General features: G+C 53.3%; 1 protein-coding gene and 1 long non-coding RNA gene across 3 annotated transcripts in view; one reads left to right on the top strand and one right to left on the bottom strand.

The window, feature by feature from the left end:
• HPCAL1 (hippocalcin like 1) overlaps positions 1 to 27,922 on the top strand; it is a 108,368-nt gene that overhangs the window by 59,350 nt on the left and 21,096 nt on the right. Inside the window, exon 2 of the mRNA XM_025867735.2 lies at positions 23,607 to 23,692. The gene's annotated coding sequence lies outside the window, so the exon portion shown is untranslated. The remainder of the gene's footprint in view (positions 1 to 23,606; positions 23,693 to 27,922) is intronic.
• LOC112820766 (uncharacterized) lies at positions 100 to 27,705 on the bottom strand. Of its 2 annotated transcripts, XR_012379624.1 has the most exons (6): positions 27,553 to 27,705; positions 26,002 to 26,086; positions 20,883 to 21,156; positions 13,481 to 13,615; positions 3,691 to 3,816; positions 100 to 1,779 (listed from the first exon to the last, which is right to left on the bottom strand). It is a non-coding gene; the product is annotated as an uncharacterized lncRNA (long non-coding RNA). The 2 variants fall into 2 exon arrangements; XR_003207247.2 differs by lacking the exon at positions 26,002 to 26,086.

A 27,922-nucleotide genomic window follows, 5' to 3' on the forward strand; every position in this document is an offset into this window, starting at 1 on the left:
TCCCTCCCTCCTTCATCGTCCTAGATCGTCCCTCTTACTCACTGGGCCACGTCCTTGAGGTCACTGGGGCAGAACACCAGAGCCCAGGAGATGCTGGACTGCATAAAACTCTTCCTTTAATTAGAAAAGTTATGTAATACAGTACATAACATACATCAGAAAGTTGGCGGGATATAGGACAAAAAAAAAAAAATCACCGATCGTGGCCTTCCAACACAGGCACCACCCCCACCTCACCCCGTGTGTTCCCCTCTGGCCTTGTTTGTCTGCATTACGAGGGTGGCCCCTGCCTTGCAGGGTTGCCTGTTGACCCCTGACCTGACCGTTCTCACGGTCTGTACAGTCATCATGGGGAACTGTTGCTCCTCACAGTTTTATGCAGTGCAGGATGCAGATGCCCTGCCCTCTGGGAGCCGCCCATCCAGACCAGAGGCCCAGTTTGAATTGAGCAAGGCTTTGGGGCACAGCTGCCGGGAGGCCTGTGCTGGCTCTGAGTGAAGTACAGCTTCAAACCAGACCTGCCCCGTAGGAGTGCGCAGGGACACAGACACGGGTATTTAATTCAAAGACAATGCATGGGACAGGAATTTACGTAGAGGCGGGAGCAGAGTATTGAGGCAAGTGGGTGTTGGGAGGAAAGGGAAAGAATGTTTTGGACTCTGTGCATCTGAGAAGGCTTCTTGGAAGAGCCTCTTGGGAGGGCCTGGGAACTGAGTTGAGTGTCCACAGAGGGAGGATCTGACAAAGGGGAGGAGGGCAGACCATTCTGCCCGATGGCATAGAGGTGGCGTCCTGACTCCGCCACACCCACCAGAGTGGTCAGTTCATCACCCAGAACCGGTTGCCTTGAAGTGTTGAATGGAAGGGTGGGCAGACAGGCAGGTGTCTGTGTCCATGCGCTGGCCACACAGGGGTGGTCTTTGGGAGATCTGGGCCTAGAGGGTCTTTGGGAGGATCTGGAGGGATCTGGGCCCAGAGGTCTTTGCGAGGGTGGGGGTGGGGGTAGATCTTCCCTAGTTAGCTGTCTTTAGGGAAGAAAATCCTACAAGAACAAAGAGGGGGGGGCGGGGGGTAGAGAAGTCCTACCCGTAATCCCAGCTAAGAGACAACATTCTGGTGCCTGTCCTACCCCCAGGAGGACGCCCCTGCGGGTACATAGTCCTATAGATGGAATTTTGTACATGAGATCATTCCTTAGGTACTGTTTCAAGACCTATTTTTTTTCATTCAGCGACGCTTTGTTTGTAGAATTCACCAGGCTGGATGGTATCAACAAGGAGCCTCTCCTGCCTGGGCATTCTGCCGCTCGTCCTGGGGCTGGGGTCTTGGGGGCTTTTCTCGTCCCCGGAGCTGTGTGTCAGAGGTGTCGGGGTGAAGAAGGAAGTACACGAGCAAACTGGGCAGAGGGCATGGGATCGACGGCCACCCTATTTCATAGCGTGCTGGAAACTCAAGGCAAGGCTGTCTCAGATTGACAGGTTGCAACCACCCCATCGTCATTCACGGTTATGACACTGACTCCGTTGTTGTTTGCTGGGACGAACATGAGTTCTGAAGTCAGAATCTACCTGACGGATGGAAGCCCCCAGTTGTCCTCTTCACAGCTCTATGATCTTGGGCAGGGTGCTGACTTTCCGACTGTGGTTTCGCCCTGGACACAGCACCCCCCTCGGAGGGTTCCAGGAGAAAATGAGACCCAGGAAGATGTCTCCATGCCAGCGCCTTACGTGTACCAGGTGCTCAGCAAACGTTGGCTTCCTTTCTGCCCTTCTTCTGTATCTGGGGAGAAAAAGGAGAATCAGTTGCAAAACTATCAGTTAGTGAAATAATTAGGAGAGTAGTTGGAGAGAGGATAAATATTCCTATTAGCCATGACTGCTTATTAATATATAATTTGCAAAGATCCCATTCTTGTGCTGAAAATGTTATGTTGGGGGTCATACAACTGTGTACATTTGTCAAAACTCACTCAACTGTGTACCTAAAAGGGATGAATTTTAGCATATGTAAATTATACCTTAAAGAACTTGCCTTCACCAAAAAAGATCCCATTCTTAATGCCGATAAGGCATGTGAAAATACCCAGGTCTCGCATTAAGGGGAAATGTGCCTGATCTAGAAGAAAAAAAAAAAAACCCGACATTTAAATTTTTTTTGACATTTAAATATTTTGCTATTGTTATTTTTTTTTCTTACTACAAAAGATAGACATGTGAATTCAACAGGTGTCTGTTGAATGCCTCCTATGTGCCAGGCACTGTTTGAGGCTCCGAGGATACTCCTGAAACATAAAGTAACAAAGCTCCTACCTCAAGGACGAGGCATTTAGTGGGGGACCAACATGATAATCGAGCAAATTCCATCATGTTGGGAAGGAGTTGAGCAGGGTGATGGGGAGTGGGGGCTTTGGACAGAGGGGCTTGCAATCTGAGATAAATCAGTGGTGGCAGACCTCATTAAGAAGGTGATATTTGAGGGGCACCTGGGTGGTGTGGTCAGTTGAGCATCTGACTCTTGGTTTTGGCTCAGGTCATGATCTCAGGGTCGTGGGATCAAACCCCAAGTTGGGCTCCATGCTCAGAGGGGACTCTGCTTGTCCCTCTCCCTCTCCCTCTGCCCCTTGCCTCTCTCATGCTCTCTCTCTCAAATAAATAAAGTCTTTTTTTTTTTTAAACTTTTTTATTTATTTATTCATGAGAGACAGAGAGAGAGAGAGAGAGAGAGGCAGAGGGAGAAGCAGGCTCCCAAGGAGCAGGGAGCCCGATGCGGGACTCGATCCCAGGACCCTGGGATCGTGACCTGAGCCGAAGGCAGATGCTTAACCATCTGAGCCACCCAGGCGCCCTCAAATAAATAAAGTCTTAAAAAGAAAAAAAGAGGTGATTATTTGACCAAATGTGGGGACTGCTGCGGGGGAAGATGGTCCAGGTGGAGCCATTGCCAGACTCAAGGTGGGAGTGGGCCTGGCAGGCTCACAGGGGGGCGGGGAGAGCAATTTTGGAAATAATCTTGCTTAGCCTGGCAGCGTAGCCCCGGATCACACTGCCTTATAGTTTCTAGTCTCATGAATGTCAGAAAATGCATGTCTCATTAAAGTTTGCTGTAATGAGACTCTATTTTTTACATACTGCATTGTAACCTGTTTAACATAACTTATTGAAAACGTTCTTCCATTTTATTAAAATCATCTTTTGTGGCCCAATTTTGCAGGCTTTGGCCATATTTCATTCCTGGCCAAGCCTTACTTATTTAACAAACACCCTGCCATTCTGCACTTGGTCTTTCTAGAAGGCACCGTGGAGAGATGGGGTGAGCTGGACAGCAGAGGCTGCACCCGTCCACCGTGGATGGCCGGTGGGAGGTGGCCGAGCTGAATCACAGCTAAAGCACGGTACCGTGTGTGTCCAGACCTGCTGGGCACTAGGGATTTATTCTGTTTTTTCCACTGCTTTAGCGCTTCAGCTGGAGAGGTGTATGGATAGGACTTGAGAATGTCACTGCCCTACTGCTCACAGGTGAGTTTGGACTCTGGCACCCGAGTGCCTGGCCGGGCTGGACCCCACTGCTGATCCCCCTGGGGGCATGTCCCCTTCCCGTCCTGTCTTGTGCACTTTACTTCTCCTGGTCCACATTGAAGCCCACCTCCTGGAAGGTTCCCTTTGTCTTGGCTCACATCATGCCTCCACCTACCTGAACGTTGTACTTGGAGAGTATCCAGCAGATTAGCAACTTCAAGGTGGGGCCAGGGCCAAGTTATTCACCATTAACACACGAACCAGGCCTGCTCGCCTCTCTCCCTTCCATTCAGCCCTGGCGCTGGGTTTGGCACCGAAATGCAAAAGTGGTTATTAGGGAGTTCTGTCCTGAGGACCTGTCAGCCCGGTGTGGAAGGTAAATGGATACACACGTAAGAACATTCGAAGTCCTCCTGGGCGCAGCAAGCTGTCCTCTGAGCGGGGGGTAGGGGGGCACGCAGAGGAGAGGGTGTCTGAGCAACTACAGAGAAGGGGGCTGCTAGAGAGGAGCCTCCTCCTCACTTGGGGCTGAAGGCCTTCACTGAGCCAAGTGGTCATTTCCAGGCCTGTGGCCTCCTGTCAGCGTGGATGCTGGAGGCCAGGATGACGCTGGCTCTTTGGGGTAACTTGCTCGGTTTCAGGGCTCTCTATGGGATTTGTGACATCATGGGATCCTGAGGATGGATGCAACTGCCTGAATCCCCTGGCATTTTCCAGTATCAGCTCTGCACCTGCCTTACCCACAGCAAAGTGCAGGAAGATATAATTACATGTTTGGGGGTTTTTTTTTGTTTTATTTTTTAAAGACTGCTTTGAAGGGAGGTGTGGGACTTCTTTGTGTGAATAATCAACATTTCCAAGGTGCTCAGGGCTGGGGAAGTTTGGTTGCAGCTGTGTTTTACCCCCTGCTCCCAAAGTAGGGCGCTGCCTGGTCCAGGACCCAGCGGCTGGGGTGAGGCTGCGGTCCGCTAGCACCTGTGCTGGAGAAGCGTGTCCTTCAAAGTATTTTTGGTCTGGTTATATATGTTCGGTGCTCACTGTGAAGAAGGTGAAAAATGCAGAAAAAAAGAAAGCAAATCGAACCCCCTTGTCCTGCAATTTAGAGAAATCACAGCTAACAGGTGGGCCGTTTCTTCTAGTCAGTGGTATTTACGGATAGGGCGGTGAAGGGACACATACCACGAATCCCCTTCATATCCCACCTTCCCAGTTAGTGCCATAGCCCATTTCCCCGTGTCATTAACAAGTATTTATAAACTTAAATTTTGACGGCAAATCACAGAAGGTTCTGGACGTGGACGTGATTCAGTCCAGCCTCTTGTTCCACGGGAGGCAAGCCTTGCGCCCCTGGCGCCCACCTGGGGAGGTCAGGGGAGAGCGGGGTGTGAGCCTGGAGCCACCATGTGACCTCCCTACCCACCCTCCCTGCCTCAGGGAGAACGTTCGAGTCTCCAGCACACAGGCTGCGCCTGTCCGCCTGCACAAGTCAGCAATTCCAGGGACCGGATTTGAAGTCCGACCCTGCTGCTTCCCCAAGTCCGACCTCCTTCTTTCCGTTTGCAAAATGTCCTTCACTGTGTGTTTCTAGAAAAACTGGAGATGGGCGAGGTGTTAGTTGTGGGGGTTACTCTGATGGGGTGCGGCCCCGGGAGGGGGCCTGAGGGCGGCCACCCGTGAGGACACACAAACCGGGCTCCTTTCTTGGGCAGCGGGGCTGTGACTTTGCCCTCGGACTTCAGCAGGGCACAGTGGAGGCTCTGGTGGTGGGGGCTGAGCAGTGGTGGCCAGAGGCCCCAGGGATGGTAGCATGACCCTCCCTGCAGGCCTTGAGCGGTGGGACGCTCAGCATCTGAGCGATGTGTCAGCATCTTCACTCGCCACTGCGTATGACGTGGTACCTACGTCACAGTGGCTAAAAGCCAGGGGGCCACGGAATACCAGAAGCTCTGCGAGGTGGAAAGGATGAGCTGAAATGTAACAGGGTTAAAGGCAGGTTTTGCCCTGTGGTTTAAGTATAGATTCGTTCATTCACGAGTGTACAGGTTTGAGAAAAACATGAAAAGCTGTGGGAGGTGGGCGCGCGCCCCGGAGTCAGCAGCTCCTGCCCGTCAGTCCAGACAGATTGCATCACAGCCCCCGCGCTGCAATCAGGAGCGGACCCAACTTTTGGGCAAAATCTCTTGTAAGGGAAGGTGGACTCCCTGCCCCGGGCCCACCTGGAGGTCCAGATGGGAAGTGTAATCCCTGCAGACTGCACAATTTTAACTGTGACCCTGCCCCCACACGCCGAAGGGGCCCGTGGAAGCTGCTGGTGCTGCTCCCCTTGGCCACGGTACACTTGCAGTTACAAAGAAGGATCTAGCTCTCAGTGAGGAAGTGCTCAGGTCTGGAGACACCGGGCTCCTTCGCTCTGGGCCTGGCAGGAAGGTGTGTGGGCAGGTGCGTGGTGGCAAAGCCCCGGGTCTCAGCCTGCCCTCTTTGTGGGCCCAGTGGCCCGTGAGAACCAGAGAGGATCTGGGCAGGGGTGCTGCTGTGGGCGGGGCGGGGGTGGAGGGGTGTTTGCTGTTTGCGTCTTGAGTACACCCAGCCCCTACGCTTTTTCCAGACAGGCCACCCGTGCCGGAACAAGCCTGCGGGCACCCTGACTGTGATCCACCCAGGTGCCTCACACACGGGAGCCAGGGGCCCTGACCGCAGCTGCCCACTGACTGTAGTCTGTCCGTGGGGTGCCTGGGCCCCGAGAGCCTGCGTTGCCCCTGCCTGGCTGAGGGAGCTTCTTGGGAAGTCCCTGGCAAAGCCGCTTCCTGTAGCCCACCCCTCTGCATTTCCTCTCTCTGTCTCTCTCTGTGTGCATGGCTAAGTCTTATTCATCCTTTAGGTCTCTCTTTAGATGTCACCTCCTCTAAGAAGCCTTCCCAGATCCTTAGGTAGGGCTGTAGGCCTCTCAGTGCCCACGGCCGCCGGCATCCTGCACTCACCCTCCTCATGGCACATGTCACATTGCCCCGGAATCTCCCAGCAGGGGGCCTGCTGCCGTCTGTCTGCGGCGTCTTGGTGCCGCTGATAGGGCCCACCTGGGAGGTGCATCCAACTATGAAATAACCAGATAGGCCCGTGACGCAAGCAAGAAGCCACCTACAGCTCCTTTAAGATTGAAGGTGGTGCTTTGAACAACAATACAGCCCCTGTCCGCTGAGCCCGGGGAGAAGTCTTGCCCAGGGACCTCGAATCTCCCTTCCCACTGAGACCAATGCCAGCCTCCCACCTTCTCCGGCCCAGGCTTTCGGGTCGGGAGGGTTAAGTGACAACGCAGGTGTGACGTTCTCTCTGGACTGTAATGTACGCGGTGTGGAGCGGATTGTTCCGTCCCCCTCGTGGTTTGACACTGGGTGTCGACTCCACATCATGCAGGACTAAGCTGTGGTGTCTGAATGGGGTGTCTCTCCCGATCAGATGAGGGCCCCCAAATGTGGGGGGACGAGCGGGTGGAAGCCGATTGGAAGCGTTCACCTGAGGCAGAACAAAGGAGCTAGAAGTCTACTGAATACAGCGCCGGGGAGCGCGGGCAGGACCCCCGAGGAGAGGCCTTCTGCCAGTGAGGCAGTGGGTGGGGCCTGTTTTTATTTTTTTTTTTAAGATTTTATTTATTTATTCATGAGAGACAGAGAGAGAGAGAGAGAGAGGCAGAGGGAGAAGCAGGCTCCCAAGGAGCAGGGAGCCCGATGCGGGACTCGATCCCAGGACCCTGGGATCATGACCTGAGCCGAAGGCAGACGCTTAACCATCTGAGCCACCCAGGCGCCCTGGGGCCTGTTTTTAAAGGGGGAAAATGAGGTGGTATGGCAAAGTCTGGAATTCTCCCTTTATTGGTAACTGTTTCTGGTTGTAAGTAGCCCATGGGTCAGTTAGGGCCTATGGATTTTTTTGGGGGGGGGCAGAGGCAGAGGGAGAGAGAGAATCCGTAAGCAGACTCCACGCCCAGCGCAGAGCCGGATGTGGGGCTCGATCTCACAGCCCTGGATCATGACCTGAGCCGAAATCAAGAGTCTGACGCTCAACTGACTGAGCCAGCCAGGCGCCTCAGGGCCTGTGGGTATTTTGAGGTGGGTCACCTGATGGGCCTGTCTGTATTCAGCCAGGTGGTCACCGTGGGCCCTTCTACCTTCCATAGCTCAAGCCTGTTGCCTCCAAGCAGCCTCTACGTAAGGGACTGCGTTTGTTAGCCTCCCTTTGCGCTGAAGAACTGGGTGGGGGTTGACACTTTTTGTATAAACTCCCTGCCCAGGTTCCCTGTGCCACCAAAACCTCACGTCCGTAGAGCTCTCTGATGGAACGTTTGAGACTTTGGTGTGCAGAAAAGACCCCATCTTGTGTGATCTTAAAAAATAAAAGGGAGGAGGTTTGTCTAGGTGGCTAAGTCGGTTAAGCGTCTGCCTTCGGCTCAGGTCAGGATCTCAGGGTCCTGGGATCGAGCCTCGCATCGGGCTCCCTGCTCAGCAGGGAGCCTGCTTCTCCCTCTCCCTCTGCCCCTCCCTGCTCTTGCTCGATCTTTCTTTCTCTCTCTCTCTCAAATAAATACATAAAATCTTAAAAAAAAAAAATAGGGCTCAGAAGGAAATGGCCACATGCCAAGTCCTGCAGTAAGGGCCGGGCTTCCTAACCCATGTCATAGAGCGGAGGCCCTGGGCCGCACACCCTGGCCCGCGTGGGAGGGGTGTCAGGTGCATGTGCCTGCTGTCACCGCTGAGTGTGGTGTCCACAAGCCAGCCGCAAAGACTGCACATCTTCCTGTTCCCGCCCAGCCACACAGCGGGCCCCTGCACAATCAACGCGAGTCCTCAAGCATTGAAACTCAGCTTCCCAGAGCCCCTCCCTGTTGAAGAGAAGGGTGGGGAGTGTGGGCTTGCTTGTGCAAGACGTTCTCAAGCAGTGGGCGCGTGGGCTGGCTCTGCGTCCTGCAGGACCGTTGGTCCTTTATTTGGGAAGGAGGGGCGTGCTTCCGTCAGAGAAGTCCTCGCTCAGGGCAAGATTCTGTCACCAGATGAGGGGCAAACAAAAACACGGGGGATGTATCTGCGTCAGGGGCTCTCGCCCTCTGTACTGCTGAGGGTCTGGCTGCATCATTCTTTGTTGCGCTGGGGAGGGCTCCTGTTCCCTGGAGGAGGTTCAGGGGCATCCTTGGCCTCCACCTACTAGATGCCAGGGGGTGATCCCCATGCCCCAGTTGTAATAACCAAAAATGCAGACACTTCCAAAAGCTCCAGGGGGGCAAAATCACCCACAGTTGAGAACCACTAAATTGTGTGTGTGTGTGTGTGTGTGTGTGTGTCTGTCTGTCTGTCTGTCTATGTGTGAACGTGCCCACATACACGTGCACTCCTTTTTGCAGGTAGTTGTGGACGGGCAAGCTTGCTCTCTGGCCAGAATCAGCTTCCTGTTACTTGCCCTTACTCTTAAAAACAAATCTTCCTTTCATACACAGACAGTGGAGCAGCTACTGATCTCCACCCTGGGGGGCGGGGGGGGCGCAGCGTGGAAGAGGTGGGGGCCCTCAGGCTGGAAGGTCATTCATTTCTTCAGTCAGGTCAGAAAGCCACTTCTTCCCCCAAGGAGCCGGGGAGGGGCTGGAAACCCCTCACAACAAGGGTTGTTCTTGCACAGACCTGTCATGGAGGGGCAGGGACAGAGGGACGAAGCCCCTCTGCTCACATCACATGAGACAACTAACTCCGCAAAGAGAAAGTGGTTAGTTTTCATTGCCCACGCTGACCCTGCGGCTCTGGGCCCGGCGGTGTGCTGGGCCCCAGGGGTAAGACCTCAGTCCTACTGTCCCTTTGCTTGTGGGGCTCTGGATGCAGGTCAGCAAATCCCAGCAAAGCGCAGCGCTGTAGAAGTGAGCGCCCACCCGGAGTTTGGGGACCTCCCAGTAGGAGGGGCCAAGAGCTGGGGTCTGAAGGGAGGGGGGTTCTCTGGGCACTCGGGGGGTGTTCTAGGCAAGCACAGAGCTTGGCACTCAGAAAAACCTCCCAGGCTCTCCTTCCTAACTGTGACCCGAGCTGAGCAGACGGGAATCAAAGATCTAAAATTGGAGGTGTGAGGCTATGCAAAGACCCAGCTGCGAGTGACCTCCGCTGAGCACCAGTACATGAAAGTACTTTGCAAATGTCCTCTCTTGCCATCCCCCGAAAACCCATCAGGGCACCTGGGGCGCCAGGAGGCGAGAACCTGACCCAGGACTGCCTAGTGGTGTGAGGCCAGCTGTGCTGTGATCGATCCAGGTGGTTCCTCCTGGTGGCCCCAGCTGGGAAATGCAGTGTCCCCCCACCCCCAGGCTGAACCCTGGAGGTGTCCGGGCCCAGAAATCTGCATGCTAGCTGGCAGGCCAACTCCAGGCTTGTGTCCCTGGGCCGGACGGTGACTTGGCCCCTGGGGGGAGCAGTCAGGGTCAGGAGGCGGTGGGTAAAAGACCGGTCCTTCAGTGCAGACGTGCTCTGCACAGAAAGCCCCACGTCTCCCAAGCCAGGCCGGGCTGGGCTGTGATTTTCCATTTGATGCTGGGCTGATGTCACTCGTGGCTGCAGAATGGAAAGCCGTGTGGGCAGGTCTCGGGCAAGAGCTGTCTACATGGGGTGATGGTGGAATCCGGTGTCTGCTCCGCAGAGCAGTGTCACTAATAGGATTCGCTGAGCCTTTGGGGTGTTTGTGGTGTGGTGGCTGTTGCAGGAACCGAGGGGCTGCTCATTTCTGGGGAATGAATAATTTATTTGTGTTTTCAGATGACTTATTCCTTCATCATAGATACAGTGGCCGAGCTCGGCATGCTGTGTCGGCTGCTAAGTGGCTTTAGCAGGAGAACTGGCCTTAATCTCCACAGCTCTGGGCGCCTGTTTCCTGGCCCTTGGTTGCAGGCTGCATTTCAGGAGAGCCAAATCTGCCCCCTTCTGGGCACTTTCCTTTCTGTCTGTGGGGGTGCTTTCTCTGCTGGTCGACTGCTTTAGGAAGTGTGCCCCCCGCCCCTGAGTACTAGCTGGCCTGGGGGTCTTTAAGAGTCCAGGCTGTGTGTGGCCACAGTCGCCCTTGAAAATGTCACATTTGCACCAGTGCTTGTGCCCAGGTTGCTTACCCCCACGGCCCCCGACACCAGCCTTCCTGTCCAGCCCACCAAGCCCATCTTCCTCCAAGCCCATGCCCAAGAGCCCACCATGGCACCCTGTTGCCAAAATCGACGTGAAGCCCAGTGTTGCAAGCCCTCCATGATCCGGCGCTGTCGTTCCTCTGCAGCTCCACCTCACATCTCTTCTCTGAGCTGCCGGCTCCCTGAGTCATTCGTTAAACATTGATCGAGAGCCCCCCACACCCCAAGTGCCATGCAGGGGGATTGCTGGGCGACGTGGGAGCAAGACCCTGCCCTCTGAGCCTTCCATCCAGGGGGGTGGGGAGCCCCAGCAGATGGGTTATGGGCAGGCCCCACAGACCCTCAGGGCCCTGGGGACGGTGGGGAGCAGGGAGGGAGGCTTCATGGGAGGGAGTCTCAGAATTGTTGGCATCTTTAACCTGCCACACTTGGTGGGACCAGGGCCTTCAGTGCTGAACCACCGGGGTTGGGGGCGGCATGGGACCACCAGGGGCTTCAGTGGGGTTGAGAGGCCGGCACCTGGAGCCTGGCCTGGGGGGACTGCCCTGTGGGCAGCCTGGCCCAGAGCCGCTCTGTCCACCCATCCTTCCCGCCTTTGCACAGACCCCACCTCAGGCCTCCCCTTTGTACTGCCGTCTGCTTTCACTGCTTAATTACCCTTATATACTTCACTGTGCCTCTTTCCTTGCTCCCTGAGGGCAGAGTTAGGTCCCTGGCGTCCCTGTGGCCAGTGGGGGAAGCGTGGCCTACAGGCCAGCTAGTCTCAGTGGGCGCAGTACTGCCTGGCTGTGTGGCCTTGAGAAAGTGGCTTCCTGTTTTCTGAGCCTTGGTTTCCCCGTCTGTGGTGGGGGGCGGTGACCCCAAGAGTGTGGGACGAGGTGTGGGTGCGCCCAGAGGTCCTGAGGTAGAGCTTTAAACGCTGCATTTAGACTCCAGGGTTAGGTGTCGGGGCTGGAAGAGCATCCCTTCATTGCTTCCCGTGGTCCTCGAAGCTACTTCCAGGCGCTCAAGAGCAGGAAGCAGCCCCAGAAGGAGAGGTGACTTGCCTAGGGCCACACGGCAGTACATCAGAGTCCAAATCTGACACTCTTTGGGCCCCGTGCACGGGAAGGGGTGCTTGGTACCCCTCCACTCCAGCGCTCCCGGTGCTCTGAGTACCTGCTGTCCCAGAGGCATCCAGGCGGGCCCAGGGACAGCCTGTCAGGGAGTAGGTCTCCTGTCCTCTGCCACCTGGCCACCACCGTGGTTAGGAGAGGAGGGGTCTTTGGGATGGCAGGCACAGTAAGGGTGCCCCTCACGCCCCCTCCCCCCAGCGGGCCTGCATCTAGAGAGCGGGGGGCCAGGGCGTACCCACGCTGCAAGGCTTCGCCGCCTGTCACCTGGTGACACCTTCCTTGGGGCATCCTGCTTAGAATGACACGCCCTCTTCCCCTCAGCCCACAGCACCTGCAACATGGGGTATGAGCCACGCACGGGGGCTGTGAGCCCTCTGCGCCCGCGTGGCCGCGGGGTGAGTGCATGGAGGAATGCCTGGCAGAGTGTCAGGCCAGCTGGCCAGAGGGAGCTCCCACCTCAAGTCTGGGACCAGACTCCTCCCTGGAAGGAGCAGCCGCCTTGAGTGGGCAACACCGGTCGGACACCAAGTAGCCTCCTCTGGCCGTGGCATTGCCTCAGCCCGCTTCCCTGAGCTGGAGTCCGGAGTCCACGCTCCCCTCCTCTTCCTGGCCCTGTGGCTCCAGGCAAGACCCTGGGCCTCGTGCCTGAAGTGGGACTGACTGCTGTGCCCGCCCCGGCTGGGCTCATGCGCGTGGACCCGTGGCTGCCATTCGCCCTCTGTGGAATTCCTGTCTGTCCTGCACCACGGGCTTTCACGGGAAAGGGCAGTCTTGACGGTCTGGCCCAAACCTTTGCTCTCCTCCGACATCATGATTAAAAAAACTCTCAGGACGTTTCAGGGAGAGGCCTGTGGCCCGGCCCATGGGGCACCTGGAATCTGCATGTGCCCAGCAAACCCAAGTGCCTGTGTCCCTGCCGGAGTTTGGGCCGGCTCGTCCCTGGCTCTCTGCTCTCGGGCGAGACCCTTCTTGCTCAGCTGCAGAGTGAAGGGGCTGGACCACACACGCGGCTTCTCTCTTCTTTTTCTTTGTTCTTCTTCTTTGCAGCTGAACCTTTTCCCTCCAAGTGAAATCACAGACAGAGGTCCCTGTACAGGGCACACGAGGTGGCTCTGCAGGGTGGAGGGACGCCTGGCTGCTGGCCCGGGTCCCTGCAGCCCAGGCCTTGAGACACGCGAGGCTTGTTCTCCGGTGGATACACAGCAGACAGCGACGTGTCTGTGGGCGGAATGGGCCCCCAAATAGAAACCGTGTATTTCATGTCATTTTGTCCTGTAGTTACTCCATGAAAATAAGATTTCCACAGCCAAACACACGGCAGGGAGTCAGGCATGCCGTTACACCCCCTTAAAAATTGAGCACATAAATCTTAGTCGCAAAGATTGAAGTAAAATAAACCGGTCAGGGATGCCTGGGTGGCTTAGTCGGTTAAGCGTCTGCCTTCGACTTGGGTCGTGATCCCAGGGTCTTGGGATCGAGTCCCGAGTCGGGGCTCCTTGCTCAGCGGGGAGCCTGCTTCTCCCTGCCTGCTATTCCCCTTGCTTGTGCTCTTTCTCTCTCTCTCTCTGACAAATAAATAAATAAAATCTTTAAAAACAAACAAACAAACCAGTCATACGTTAAAGGGTCTGAGAAGTCCTGCAATAAAGAAACCAAATTTAACTTTGTGGCAGGGAGTAATTTGCACATTTACGTGACCGCAGACCATCTCTTACCTTTTACATCCCGTGAGGCGCAACACCCCAAACTAATTTTCCTTGGAAGACATTTTTGGGAATATTTTTTGTAAATGAGAGCAGGAAGATGAAGACATTTCAACACTTAAAGGTCCTTCAGCAGAACATTGAAGCCTGGAGGAAGAGATGCAGTCGTGTTTACCTTCTGAAGAATATAAGGCATCTTGCATCAGTTCGGACTCTTTTGAAAGCGATGGAGAAAACGGTCTCCAAAACCGTTTGCAACGGTTAAAGCAAACAAGGAATTTAATATTTGGCAACACTGAGGAGTCCAGGGTGGACTGGGTGGGGACACTGCTGCCTCAGGGACCTCCACCCTGTGCTCCCCTTGTTCTCCGAGCCCGTGTGCTGTCTGAAGGCCCACCTGCCGTGGCTGATGAGGGTCTCCAGTCATTCATGGTGTCGGGACAGAGCGCAATGGGAGAGAGCCCCGTCTGTGGGGGGAAAGTGAGGGAGCGCCCTTTGGGGCCAGCGAGTTGGGAATGCAGGCAGTGTGGACCCTTAAGAGACACTGAGGATTATTATAAGAGGAAATCGATGCTGGGGGGCGGGGGGCACACCATCCAAATGCCATTTCCCTGGTTCCTTTTTCTGTTGTGCTCGCGGGGCTAGGGGTGGGGGAGTGGGGGGGGCAAGTCTTAGAACCTGCGCTAAAGGTCTGGGTGGAGACAGGAGGAGTGGGGGGTGTTGACCAGTTCCCCTGTGCGCTGGACAAACTGGAGAGGGACCCGTCATTGGTGGGGGGAAAGGAAGACAGAGGCTCTTCGAAGAAAGAGCATGTCTGGCTGCTGAACTCCCCTAGGCTGGAAATGTGACCCTGGGAGTTTGTCCTAGCAGGAGCGTCCCCGAGAGCTACCCCAGCCCTTCACTTTGCCGGTCCCCCTTTTCCTTCCAGATCTCTGAGAAGCTCTGTCTTTGCAAATGATCACACACAACTCCTGGCCTCTGAGGCTTGGTTCTGAGACGCTCCTTATTGCTGGTGCTCGCTGACAGGTGGCATAAATTATTATTTACTGTAAAGAGGGGAGATACTTCCCTTACAATCCGAGGTGGTAGTCTGAGCGATTTCCCTTCCTCCCACCATGACAGCCATGGCAGTACTTTATGGGTATTCAAGTGCAATCTGTGTGTGTTAATTTTTTTTTTTTATCTTTTGACCCTTTCACTCATTTTTCCTCCCCCCCCCCCCCCCGTGTATGTCTTGTTACTGGAAGGTCAGCCCTTTGAAGGCAGGGTGCTTGACAATACTCAGGAATCCCCAGTGCCTGGCGCAGAGTAGCTCCTCATAAATCAGTCTAGCAAGCGGATGGCTGATGCGGGGAGCTGCAGGCTGGGTGCCGGTTACACAGGGCCCTTACTTCGTGAAAATTCACATCCCGGGGAGCCTCCCCCGACAGATGTGACAGCCATGCTCAGGTGAGGAAGTTGGGGTGCGGAGAGGTTAGCCAGCCTTGGGGAGGTCAGGGCTGAACTGGCCTGCTCTCTTCCCACCGGAAGACACCCCTGGGCTATGGCCTCAGCCGGGTAGGGGAATGCTGGGAAGCCACCGGTCCTGCCCAGGGTGGACCAGGGACAGATGCAGGGATGACTGTGGGTACTTCGCTTTCTGCTTGGCTTTTCGCTGAAGTTTAACTTGTGTGCCTTAAAGTGCACATTTTCGCAAGAGAAGACGGCTGTGTAACCTGCACCCAGAAGCCCCCCCACGACTTTCTAATCATCACCCCCACCAAGCGTAGCCGGTCTTGATTTCCATCACCACGCGCTCATTGTGCCTGCGCTTATTCTTTTTGTAAATGGAATCATACAGCATGAAGTATTTTGTGTCTGGCCGCTTCACGCAGTGCTCTGTCTGGAGATGCGTCTTTGTTGTGTCACTGAGGTTCATTCTGATGGCTTGTGGTCTTCCGTCGTATGAACACACCAGTTCATTCACCAGTCTATTGCAGATGGACTTGGGGAGTTTCCAGCCGGGGCCGTTACAAATCCTGTTTTTCGGTGGACACGTGCCAGTCTTGCTGTTGGGAACAGAGCAAGAAGTTGAGTTCCTAGTGTATGGGGCGTGTGTGGTCGTCTTTGGTAAATACTCGGAAGTTTTTCAGAGCGGTCCGAGGTGGATTCCTTTGGTTTTGTGACAAGATCGCAAACCCCTGGAACGGCCGTGGGGGCTACCATCAAACAGTGGGCACACTCGCTGGAAGTTGGGGTGCCATCGGCCAGGGAGCTGGTGCCAGGCCACGTGCGTGGCTGTGCCAGGCTCAGGATTTCCTTCATTGTCCCACTGGGCATCCTTTCCAGCCCTGCTCCCCTCTGTGAGACTTGCGGCCTGGGTGGTCTTACCCTCTGGAGGGCACGCAGCCCCTCTCGGTTCTTGAACTGAGCAGTGGAGGAAAATGCCTCTCCCGAGTGGCTGTTGTGGGAAATGTCTGCATGAAAGTATTCAGTAAGCAGCTGCCCTAATACCTGGGGACTGCGGTGGAATTAGTCATTCCTAAAACTGCAGTCAGCTCCGACATAGTCATAATCCAAAACCCATCCATCTGGACTTCAGACCCCACTATATTTTCCTCCCTCGGGGACTTTGCTCTCTAATTAAGTTAGATTTCAGGATATATTAAAATAATTTGTCAGCTCTTGAGCACACATCCGCCCCTGGTGTGAGCCAGCAGGAGAGGCCGTTCGGTTTTCTGCAGATCCCAGGCGGGGCGGGAAGTCTGTGTCTGGGTGTGAGGAGGCTCATTGGGCGTGGAAGGAAGATGCTTTTCTAGCTGTTTTCCTCAGGACTGGCCAGCAAGGACAGTGGGCACTGTGTCCCTCCATGCCTGGGTCCAGGAACTGACCCCAGAAAGGCCCCCAGAACTGTAACTCCTTAGGTGGCGCCCACAGTGCCCTGGGGCAGGGACGGGGGGGCGGGGGGGACTGCCTGGGCCATTTCAGGAGCTGGGTGGAGTGTTCAGTGGCACCTCCCTCTCTGAGTGTGTATCCTGAGGGACTGCCCCCCGCTCCCACCTCGCTCCCTGCTGTGCATTGGATCACTCCCTTGACTGCAGAGAGATCCAGTGAGCTTGTGTCTGTGGGCCCACCCTGGACGTCTGGCACCCACCTGAGCATACCCCACTGGCTGTGGGCTCCTCAAAAGTGGGGCTGTTGTCCTTGCACCTAACACACATGTTGAGCACACGGACAGCATGTGTGTGGAGTGCATACTGTGTCTGTGGTGGGGGGCTCCCCGGGGCAGGTCTGCAGCACGTTCCTAGGGGTCATGTCCCGAGATTCGAGGCCACCAGGCTCTGGTGGGAAGCCCTGCACTTTGCCTCCTTGCTCCTGTGAGCCTGCTCTTTGCCCTTCTGTCCAAAGACCTTGACTTAAGAGTCCCTTTTTTTTTTTTCAACAGCTTTGTTGAGACCTAACTCACATGCCATATAATTCACCCATAAAAGTACAGGATGCACAAATAAATAAAATCTTTAAAGTAAATAAATAAATAAAAATAAAATAAAGTACACAATGCAGTGGGTTTTAGTACACTTACACGTATGTGCAGCCATCCCTACAGTCAATTCTAAAATATTACCATCACCCTGAAAGGAAACCCCATACCCTTTAGCTGTCACCTTCTATCTTCCCATCCCCCGGTTACTGTCTCTGTAGATTTCTTATTCTGGACATTTTATATAATGGGATCATGTCATATTTATCCCTCTGTGTCTGGTTTCTTCACTTAGTATGATCTTTTCCAGGTTCTTCTATGTTATATGTCAGTATTTCCTTTCTTTTTAGGGCTAATTAACATTCCACCGTATGAATACACCACGTTTTGTTCTCATTCATCTGTTGATGGACATTTGAGTTGTTTCCACCTTTTGGTTATTATGGACAATGCTGCTGTGAACATTGTGTACGAGTCTTTGTGTGGCCACGTGTTTTCACATCTCTTGGGTATCTACCCAGGAGCCAAGTTTCTGGGTTACAGGGTAACTATATATATGTTTAATCATTTGAGGAACTGCCAGACTGTTCTCCAAAGCAGCTGCACCATTAAATTCCCAACAGCAATGTATGAGGGTTCTGATTTTTTCAAATCCTTGTCAACGCTTGTATTGATCTGATTTTTCGATTCTAGAAATCTTAGTGGGTGTGAAGTGGTATCTCAACGTGCTTTTGATTTGTTTCTCTCTAATAACTAATGATGTTGAGCATCTTTTCATGTGTTTTATTGATCTTTGTATGTCTTCTTAGAGGAATGTCTATTCACATCCTTTGCCCATACTTCAATTGGGTTATAAGTCTTTCTATTGAGTTGTAAGAGTTCTTTATATATTCTGGATACAAGTCCTTTGTCAGTTATATGATTTGCAAATATTTTCACCCATTTTGTGGGTTGTCTTTTCATTTTCTTGTCTGTGTCCTCTTGAAGCGCAAGTCTTACATTTTGATGAATTCCAATTTATTTATCTTATCTGGTTATTTGGGCTTCTGGTGTCATATCTAAGAATCCTTTGCCAAATCCAAGGTTATGAAGATTTATGTTTTTTTTTTTCTAAGAGTTTTATAGTTTTAGCTCTTACATGTAGTTCTCTGATCCATTTTGAGTTAATTTTTTATATGATGTGAGGTGAGGGTCCAGCTTCATTCTTTTGCATGTGCCTATGCAAGTCGTCCCAGCACCCTTTGTCTACAAGATATTCTTTCCCCATCTGCTAGTCTTGGCACACTTGCTCGAAATCAGTTGACCAAAGATGTGTGGGTTTAATTATGGGTTCTCAATTCTATTTCATTGATCTGTATATCTGTCCTTGGGCCAATACCATGCTGTCTTGATTATTATTGCTTTTGTAGTAAGTTTTGAAATTGAGGCATGTGAGTCCTATATTGTTCTGCTTCTGCGGGATTTGTTCTGGCTGTCCTGGGTCCTTGCAATTCCATATAAAATTTAGAATCTTGTCAATTCCTGCAAAGAAGTAAGCTGGGATTTGATAGGGGAACGTATTGAATCTGTAGATTAATTTGGGGTGTATTGCCTTCTTAATAACGTTAAGTCTTCTGATTCATGAACATGGGATAGTTTCCCAATTATTTAGATTTTTTTTCCAACAATAGTTTATAAGTTTTCAAAGTATAAGTTTTGCACTTCTTCTGTGAAATCCATTCCTATTCTATTCTTTTTGATGCTATTGCTAATGGAATTGTTTTCTCAATTTCATTTTTGGATTTTTCATTGCAAGTATATAGAGATACAGTTGATCTTTGTATATTGGTCTTATATCTCACAACCTTGCTGAACTGTTAGTTTTTTTTTTTTTTAGTGGAATCTTTAGAATTTTCTATGTATAAGATAATGTTATCTGCAAATAGAGATCAGTTTACTTCTTCTTTTCTAATCCTGTACTTCTTTTTCTTGCCTTATTGGCCTGGTTAGAACCTCTAGTATGTTGTTGAATAGAAGTGGTGAGAGCAGGCATCCTGTCTCATTCCTCATCTGAGGTAGAAAGCATCTAGTCTTTCACCATTAAGTAGGATGTTAGCTTTGTCAGGTTGAAAAAATTCCCTTCTACTCCTAGATTATTTAGTGTTTTTTTTTTTTTATGAAAGTGTTGGATTTTGTCAAGTACTTTTTCTGCCTCAGTTGAGATAAGCATGTGATTTTTGCTTTTTATTTTTATTGATATGATATCCTACATGAATGGATTTTCGGATGGTAAACCAACCTTGCATTCCTGAGATAAATCCCACTTGGTCATGGTGTGTAATTCTTTCTATTCTTTATGTTGCTGGATTTGGTATGCTAGTACTTTGTTGATTTTTTGTTTGTTTGTTTTTGCGTCCGTGTCCATTATAATGACACTAGTCTATATATTCTCTCTGAAGTCTCTCTGGTTTTGATATCAGGGTAGTACTGGCCTTAAGACAAGTTGGGAAGTGTTCCCTTCTCTTCCATTTTTTTGGGAAGAATTTATGAAAATTGGTATTGATTCTTCAGATGTTTGTAGAATTCAGCAGTGAAGCCACCTGGGTCTGGGCCTTTTTGTGTATGAGTAATATTTTGCTTGCTAATTCTATCTGTTGCCTTGTTATAGGCATTTCAGACCGCCTCCTTCTTTATTTCAGATTGGCTATTTTTCTTGAGTAAGGTTTGGTAGTTTGTGCCTTTCTACTGTCTTAGATTCTTATAAGCATGTTTTTTCTGCTCTTTCAGTCATTGTTGACATTCACTGAGCTCTTCCTGTGTGCCAAGCACCTTTTTGTGCATTAGCTCATATAGTTTTTACAAGAACTTGATGCACTAGGTAGGACAGTTATCGTGTCCATTTTACATACCTAGACACTAAGGCGGAGAGAAGTTGAACAATGGGTCAGAGCCACACAGCCAGGCAGTAGTAGAGCGAGGATTTGAGCCTCGGCAGTCTGGCCACACAGCCCTGTCTGCTGTCCTCCCTGTTCTCCTGAGGCCCTGCTTTGTGCTAGCACAAGACTAGGTCAGACCTGGTCATTGCCCAAGTCACTCCCCAGAGACCCCAAACCTAAGAGAAAGGGGTATCTTATGCCCGACATGAGCAAGGGGCTGGGGAAGTTGGAGTGTCAGGAAGGGCCCCATGGAGCAAGTGATGTGTGAAGCAAGCTTTGAAGGAGGGTCCAGTACAGGGGTGCATGTCGCTGAGCTGTGAGTGAGCCCCTTCCGGGGCTTTTGTCTTCCTTGTCTCGTCTCTCCCAAGTGCTTAGCAAAAGAGCCTCACAGAGAACCTTCCCGTAGGGTGCTGATGCCCTCTCCCCACCGGCAGGGGTTTGGAGCAGTGGGGTTGCGCCCCGTATGTCTGTTTGAATCACCAGGCCTCCGCCGTTAGCTCTTCTGGAGAGGAAGGAGGCAGACCATTTGCAAGACAATTGCTAGACAGAAATCAGGAGCCACCAGACATAACTCAACATAATTATTTCTGCATAATGACTTCTGCTGCTTGATTCAGTCTTGAGCAATGACTGTAATCTTTATCTGTCACAGAAAGGCTAGTGGCTGGGGAGCCCCTGTGGCTCAGCGATAGAGCCAGGAGGAAATGTGCAATTTGAGTTAATGGAGTGTCCCCAAGCAGCTGGGGAGCCAGAGCCTCCAAGGCCTCTGGAATGATGGACCCTCCTTCGGCGAGGAAGCCTGATGGCAGAGCCGGCCCCGTCTCGGAGGGGATGCAGCCCGCAGGCTTTGTCAAGGATGGGGGAAGAGAATGACAGAGATGACAGGGCGTGTCCAAGTCACAGGGCCACTTGGCGACAGGGGCACACCAGGTCTGCTCTCCTACCACCCAGTACTTGCCCCATACGAGCTGGTGTGTGTCTCAGTGGGACAGGAAGAGCTGTGGAGGAAGGTGTCTGTGTGGACTGGAAACGTTCTCACCTGGCACTCAGGGCCCTGAGCTGGTCGCTGAACACGTTGATTGTTGAGGGCTGCCCCCGGGAGGCTGGAAGTGGTAGGGCCTTTGTAGTGGGCAGCCAACTGACCTTCACCCAAGCGCGGTCCAGCGGCATGAATCATGCAGTGTGGTGGCTGAGTGGGTCCTGGAGGGGAGGGTCTCCCTGAGAGGAATGGGGGAGCACCTGCTCTGGGTCAGAGCCCCCCTGACCCAAGGGGGGTGCTTGCTCACTGCATTCCCCCAGCCTCCTGGAAGCTCCTGTGATTGATGGAGAGAGCAGGCATGGGTTGAGGAATTTGCATTTTTTGGCATCCCACTTAGCCATGTCTGACCATGGCAAGTGTCCCCAAGTATGTTTGCCTCTCTGTAAACTGGGGGTTAGGATGGGCTTTCTCTGCCAGGACTGTTAAAAGGATAGGATGATAAAATTACCACTGGACACGGGCGTCTAGCACATTCTGCTGCTGGCTCTGTTATTGGGTTTTGCAAAGGTGACCTTGGGGAGGGCCCTTGACCCTATCTGGGCCTGATTTCCCTGAGTGTCAAAGGAGGGCTTACGGAGCTGCGAGATGGCTTAGCTAAGATCATGGACTTAAAGTGCCTTTAAAAAATATGGGACAAGGGGAGTGCAGAGGACTTTTAGGGCAGTAAAACTTCTCTGTATGATACTGTCACGGTGGACATACATCATCATACACTTGTCCAGACGCACAGAAGGTACACCACCAAGAGTGAGCCTTAATGCAAACTATGGATTTGGTGTGATGATGTGTGTCGATGTAGGTTCAGCAACTGTAATAAATGTGCCACTGTCTTTGGTTGATCATGGGGAAGGTTGCTCAAGTGTGCTGTGAGTATTAAACTGCTCTCAAAATAAAGTCTAGGGGCACCTGGGTGGCTCAGATGGTTGGGCATCTGCCTTCAGCTCGGGTCACGATCTCCAGGTCCTGGCATCGAGCCCCACATCGGGCTCCCTGCTCAGTAGGGAGCCTGCTTCTCCCTCTCCCTCTGCCTCTCCCCCTGCTTGTGCTCTGTCTCTCTCTCTCTCTCTCTTAAATGAATAAATAAAATCTTAAAAAAGTCTATTTTTTAAAAATATACATTATATAATGAAATAAAATATATACATAAAATATCTTAAATATCCGTATATACATATATATGTGTGTCTGTAGACACACGTGTGTGTGTGTGTGTGTGTACAGTGCTGTCTAAAAGCTCAGTGACCTTCCAGTGAGAATTTCTGGTGGGAAGATATACGGCTTTTCTTTCGAGGTCTTAGATCCCAGCAGTGAGTTTAAATAATGTAATTGTCATAGAAGTTCCATATTGGTGAAACGGGATAGAATTTTAATTCTGGAGCCAAGTGCACTCTGCTTCCGGGAACGTCCGTGCGATGCCTTTGGGGGCCTTCATTTGTCCACCATTGATTACTTAGTGAGTGCCGTTGCGTACCAGCCGCACAGGAGCAGAGACTGTGCCCCCCCCTCCCCCGCCCTCCCAGAGCTCAGAGTCAGTTGGAGGAGATACAGTCCGGGGGCCATATTTTCTGGGGTGAATGAGCTTCTTGGCTCCCGTCCTCAGGACCACTCCAGTGAGTGTGTATAAACCGTGATCATTGCAGGAGATAACCCGCATTAGGAGGCAGTAGCTGGGAAGTGTGTTTAGGAAGAAAAACGGGGTCTCGGGTGAAGAGACGCATGATGGGGGGCTGGGGGTTGAGGAGGAGCCAGCCAGAGGGGAAGGCGGGTACCCCGGGGTGTGATCTGGGCTCCCTTCTGGCTCTGCCACTTGGAAAACACATGCCGTTGTGTGAGTAGTTAGCTTTCCTAAGCCTCAGTTTCCCCACCTGGAAACCAGGGTTAGTCATTATGCCTACCACATAAGGTTGATGGGAGGATTGAATTGGCTAGTGCGAATAAATGCACAGAAAGCCCTTAGCACAGCGCCCGGCAGCCTAGGGACGGTACCCCTGAGAATGTTTTAACTACACACCACGTACAGGGTGCAGCCCGCTCACAGAAAGGGGTAAAGGAGGTCAGCCATCCGCCAGCCATGCAGGCAGGGTGTGTGGAATGTGCCCGAAACTGGCGGCGTGACGGTTGAAGGTGGGGTGGGGGAGTGGTCGGGGCACCCGACGTGTGGTCTTCTCTTCTCATGGTGACCGACCGTATGACTGTGAGCCGTGGGCTTGAGGTTGGTGATGCCTTCTGGCCGTTTCTGCGTGCAGGGGTGGGAGCTTGGCTGCAGGAGCCCCTGTGAGCCCGTCCTGTGCCAGGTCGTGGTGTTCACAATCCCGGGGACTATATGGTGACCCTGTGGGTCAGAGCGTTGGGACAGACGACGGTGACTCAGTGATGCCACCGCCCAAGCCCTGGGTGTGCAGACTGCAGAGGCGAGAGGCCACCGGCCTGGCGTGGCTTTTGCTCCAGCATATGATAGCTGGTGCCCTCACCCACGGGGAGGCCTGGGTCTCCCCGGGAGACCTCTCTCATCAGTACTGCGGCGGGCTTTCCTCCCTCCCGGGGCAGCAGGTCCCTATGCTCTGTGGCTGGACTGGGCCCAGGAGCCAGGGCTTTCCTGTACTCCGTGTGGGGCTCACAAAAGCTGTGGTCCCCCCAATAGGCACACAGAAGCAACCAGAAAGGCAGTGGGCTCTGGGCCGGGGGTGTACGCACCCTAAGTGACCTGTTGTTCCTCTCTCCCAGGGCATGGTCTAGCAGCCCCCACAAGGTTGTGGAACCCGCCCCCGGAGCTTCTAGTCCTGACTGCCTCCACCTCCTCTTGGCCTCGGGTAAGTCACTTTGGGAGGTCAGAGGGGCCTGGAAGCAGGGGAGGACCTGTGGGTGGGGTGGGGGTTCTGCCACTCTGTGGGGTCCTGCCTGTGGCTGGCGTGTGGGGATTTCACCCAGCTCAGTGGGAAGAGACCAGGAGTTGGGGACGGCCTGCCTGGCACACCCATGAAGTGGTCGGGGAAACTGAGACTCTGGGATGCAAAGAACCCACCCAGGTCCCATGATCATCTCGGTTCTCGCCAGAAGCCGGGCAGGTCTTTCTGGGAGGTCATTTGGCCTGGGATGCTTTGACTTGGGAATTAGAGCATTCCTGGAAGCTTCTATCTCCCAGGCCCTGCCCACCTCCTACCCACAGGGAGGAAGAGCTCCCTTCCCAGGGCCCCAGGGCTGAGCCTCCCCACCCCCACCTCCCTTCTCCCCCAGGCCTCGCTGGGGCCTCGGAAACCTCGGGTTCAAACGCCCTCTTCTCTGGCCCTACCCCTGTCCTCCCAGACTTTTCTCTGGCCCCTCGGGACTTCTCCCAGCCCCTCCGCTTTGCTGCCCTTCCTGCCTCCCCTAGAGACTGGCAGCCCTTTCTCACTCAGCCCCATGCCCCTCCTGCCCTCCAGCGTGGCAAGGCCCTCACCAGGCCTGGCCCCCAAACCTGGAGCTGGCTGCTTTCCTCTCAGGGAAGGGCTCAAGTCCACGGAAATCAACATGACCTACCAGCCCTTGGTCTGTTTGAATCCAGCACCCTCCTGGCCCCGTCTCAAACCCCTGCCTGCTTTGGGTTCCGGGGAAGCTCTAATGATAGCAGAGGACCCGCAGTGTTCGAAAGCGCCATCCAGCCCCCAGGCCTTTGCTCAGTGGTGGCTCTGCTTAGACCACCGTCCCCTTTCTTGGCCATCCCGTACAGCTGAGCTCAGGGGTGGCGTCCTTTCTCAAAGCCTTCGTGACCCCGGGGCTGAGCCCATTGCCTGTCCTCTAGAGGCACTGCGTAGGGCTCTCTTGCCACCAGGTGGCTCCCCCACCAGGAAGTGCTGACTGAGCACTGAACAAGCCCCCCCTGGGGGGCCCAGGACCCGGCCCGCCTCTGTTGTGCTGTCTGTCGCTCCTGCCGAGCTCAGGGTTCGGCTCTGTGCCCGGGTGAGGAAGGAGGTGGTGAGTGGGAGAAAGGCCTCTGCCCTTGGGTTTGTGCAGTCTGGATCCCGCTGGGCCCACTTAACAGCCTCCCCGCCTCATCTGTAAGAGGGTCAGTCACGCCTCCCCCTTGGGGTGGTTGCAAGAGTAGAGGTGTGGGGAAGCCTCAGCTGCCCTACAGCCCTTCTTCCTCCTCCTGCCCGGCTTCTGGTAATTATTACAGTGACTGCCATTAGCCATCGGCCCTGCCCTGCTCTGCCTGGCCCACCCCAGTACTGTGAGCCCCAGTCGAGGCCAGGGGTGTGGGGTCTGTGGCCAATGGCCACCGGGTGGGTTGAGGCAGCATCAGGGAATGGGCCCTGGGGGCTCAGCCCTGCAGGGTCAGGCCCAGCCCAGGAGAGCCCGCCTCAGAGCCCTCGCAGAAAGTCTGGACTTTTCTAGGCCTTCCAAGCATGCAATTCTCACCTTCCACCCAGAAGGAATCACCTTTAAGTCTCAGCTGAGAGGCTACGATTTGCACCCCAAACCTGCCTTAATTTCCACCTTAATAAACCACCCTAGGGTTGCTGGGTGCCCAGCACTATAGCCCTGAGGGGGTCTGAGGAGGCTGAGGGGGCTGCAAGCCTGGGGAGGGCAGAGGCCAAGCTGCTGGTTTCGTGTGAATACCCTCAGCAGATGTGAGTGTGTGCAGGCAGGTCAGACCAACAGACTCCCGGCAGAGCCCCCAGATAGCACAGCACGTCCCCCTGCTCCCTGCCCCCCCAGGAAGCCTGCATCCCTTGGGTATGGGGGGTCCCCCCATCTCTTGTTTGGATGTCCTTCCTGATCTGTCCTCTTCACCTTTGTGAAAACGCTCCTGGGGTTGCCTCTGCCTCAGGGGATAGATGAGCGCGGAAAGTGCGGCTTTCACTACTAGTTCGATCTCCTTCCGCCAGCTCTTTGGGAGCTGGGAGATGAGAAAATGGGGCTGTGTGTTACCCGGACCTCGTCTGCGTGCAGGCACACCTCAGGGACGCTGTAGCCTCCATTACGGACCACAGCCATAAGGCGAATATCCCAGTAAAGGGAGTCAGTGAATGTTTTGGCTTCCCAGGGCATATAAAAGTTATGTTTATACTATACTGTAGTCTCTTAAGTGTGAAATAGCATTATGTCTAAAAAAAAAAAAAACAAAAAACAATGCACGTACCTTCATTTAAAAATACTTCATTGCTAAAAAATGCTAATCGTCATCTGGGCTTTCAGAGATTGGTCATCCCTGATCAGAGCATCCACTGTAACAAATATAATCATAATGAAGTTGTTTGAAATAATTGCAATAATTACCAAATTGTGACACAGAGACACGAAGTCAGCAAATGCTCTTGGGCAATGCCGCTGATAGGCTTACTTGATGCACAGTTGCCACAAACCTTCAGTTTGTAAAACATGCATTATCCATGGAACACTTGGGAGGCTCAGTCAGTTAAGCGTCTGCCTTGGGCTCAGGTCACGATCCCAGAGCCCCACATCGGGCTCCTTGCTCAGTGGGGAGTCTCCTCCCTCTGCCTGCTGCCCCCCCCCCCCCGCTTGTGCTCCTTCTCTCTCTGACAAATAAATAAATAAAATCTTTAGAAAAAAAAGCGTTATCTGCGAGGTGTAAGAAAGCAAAGCACAATAAAACCGAGGTATACCGGTATACACATCCCAACTAGAGGCGGGGTTGGGGTTGGGGGAGGCTCCTGGCCAGGTAGGTCCTGCTGAGGCTCGTAGCTAGATGTCAGGATGCTGGAGCAGGCACAGGGGCCCAAAGGGGGGCCGAGGAGTGTCTCTTCCCAGCCCAGGGTTCCAATGCCCACAGCCAATGCCTGCTAACCCCCACCCCTCCCCCCAGCACCAAGAGATGAGGAACTCTGGGAGTCAGATGATACTTCTGGCACATCAATATCCTTAGCCGTGGATGTCCTAGGTCAGGTGATGGCAAATGGGAGGACGCCTTCTCTTTGCTCCCAGGTACTGGAGGAGAAGCACCTGTGTGTGAGGCCATGGGTTCCAGCCTTCCCCGCAGCAACCCTGCGTTTGTTTACTTAACGGATACTTATTGATCACACACTCTGTGCCAGGAAGCGTCTAGGCTCTGGGCTTCCAGTAGAGAACAAACCAGAATAAAGCCTGGCCCCGGGGACCTTGCATTCTAGTTCTGGGGGGAGAGAGACAATGAACTCAATAAAATATAGAGAAAAACTCAAGTAGGACAGGAGAAGAAAGAATGTGGGTTGGGGTTTCAGCTTGGATATCGTACTGGGGAAGGCCTCGCTGGGAAGCGTGTTGGAGAAAGACCTGAAGGAGGGGAGGGAGCAATTTTATATCTGAGGAACAGCCAGTGCAAAGGGCTTGTGGCAGACATACGCCCGAGTCATTAAGGAGCAGCAAGAAGATCAGTGTCACTGCGGGGGCGGGGGGCAGGTGCAGGAATAGATGGCCAGGCAGGTGGGATGGGAGGGGGTGTAGGTCATATACAGGGGCAGGACACCTGCAACGCTAACCCGATGAGGAATATGGGTGATACCACGGTATCTCAGTGCTGCCAAAATCAAACTGTACAGGGCACCTCCTCCGTCCTTTAAATAGTGACCCCCTCCTCAGAAATCTCATAATTGTTGCTCACAGAGATTTGTCTAGCCACAGTTCTGCTGGGAGATGGTAGGTGAACAGGGGCATGGAGATTGGGTGGAATAGGAGAGCATGACGCCAGACTAACCTTTCCTCTGGCTGCCGGGCTTGCAGCCCGCGGAAGTGTTGTTCGTCTGCAGGTCCCAGTGAGCCATCCACGGGCCACTCTGAAGTGGCCTGCAAAGTAGAAACGGCGCCAGTTTTGAGGCAGGGCGTTGGAAAGGGGAAATCCTTCCTGTGTTGTAAGTGGAGGGTTATTTTTAATAGTGACTTGGGATGACTTTGCAATATCGCTTCCTGTGGGTGTCTCCTTTAAGCCTCAACCACAGGGGCAGATCCTGCATGGCAAGCATTGTGGGCAGCGTGCAGTGTTGGACGTGCACACACATATACACACACACGTGCACGTGCACCATGGGCACGCACGGCTCGGCTTGGCATCTCACCTGCTGGGGAAT

The sequence above is a fragment of the Callorhinus ursinus genome, unplaced genomic scaffold (genome assembly GCF_003265705.2).
Source record: "Callorhinus ursinus isolate GAN/ISIS: 27379988/994484 unplaced genomic scaffold, GSC_fseal_2.0 scaffold10, whole genome shotgun sequence".
In the NCBI taxonomy this organism is placed as follows: domain Eukaryota; kingdom Metazoa; phylum Chordata; class Mammalia; order Carnivora; family Otariidae; genus Callorhinus; species Callorhinus ursinus.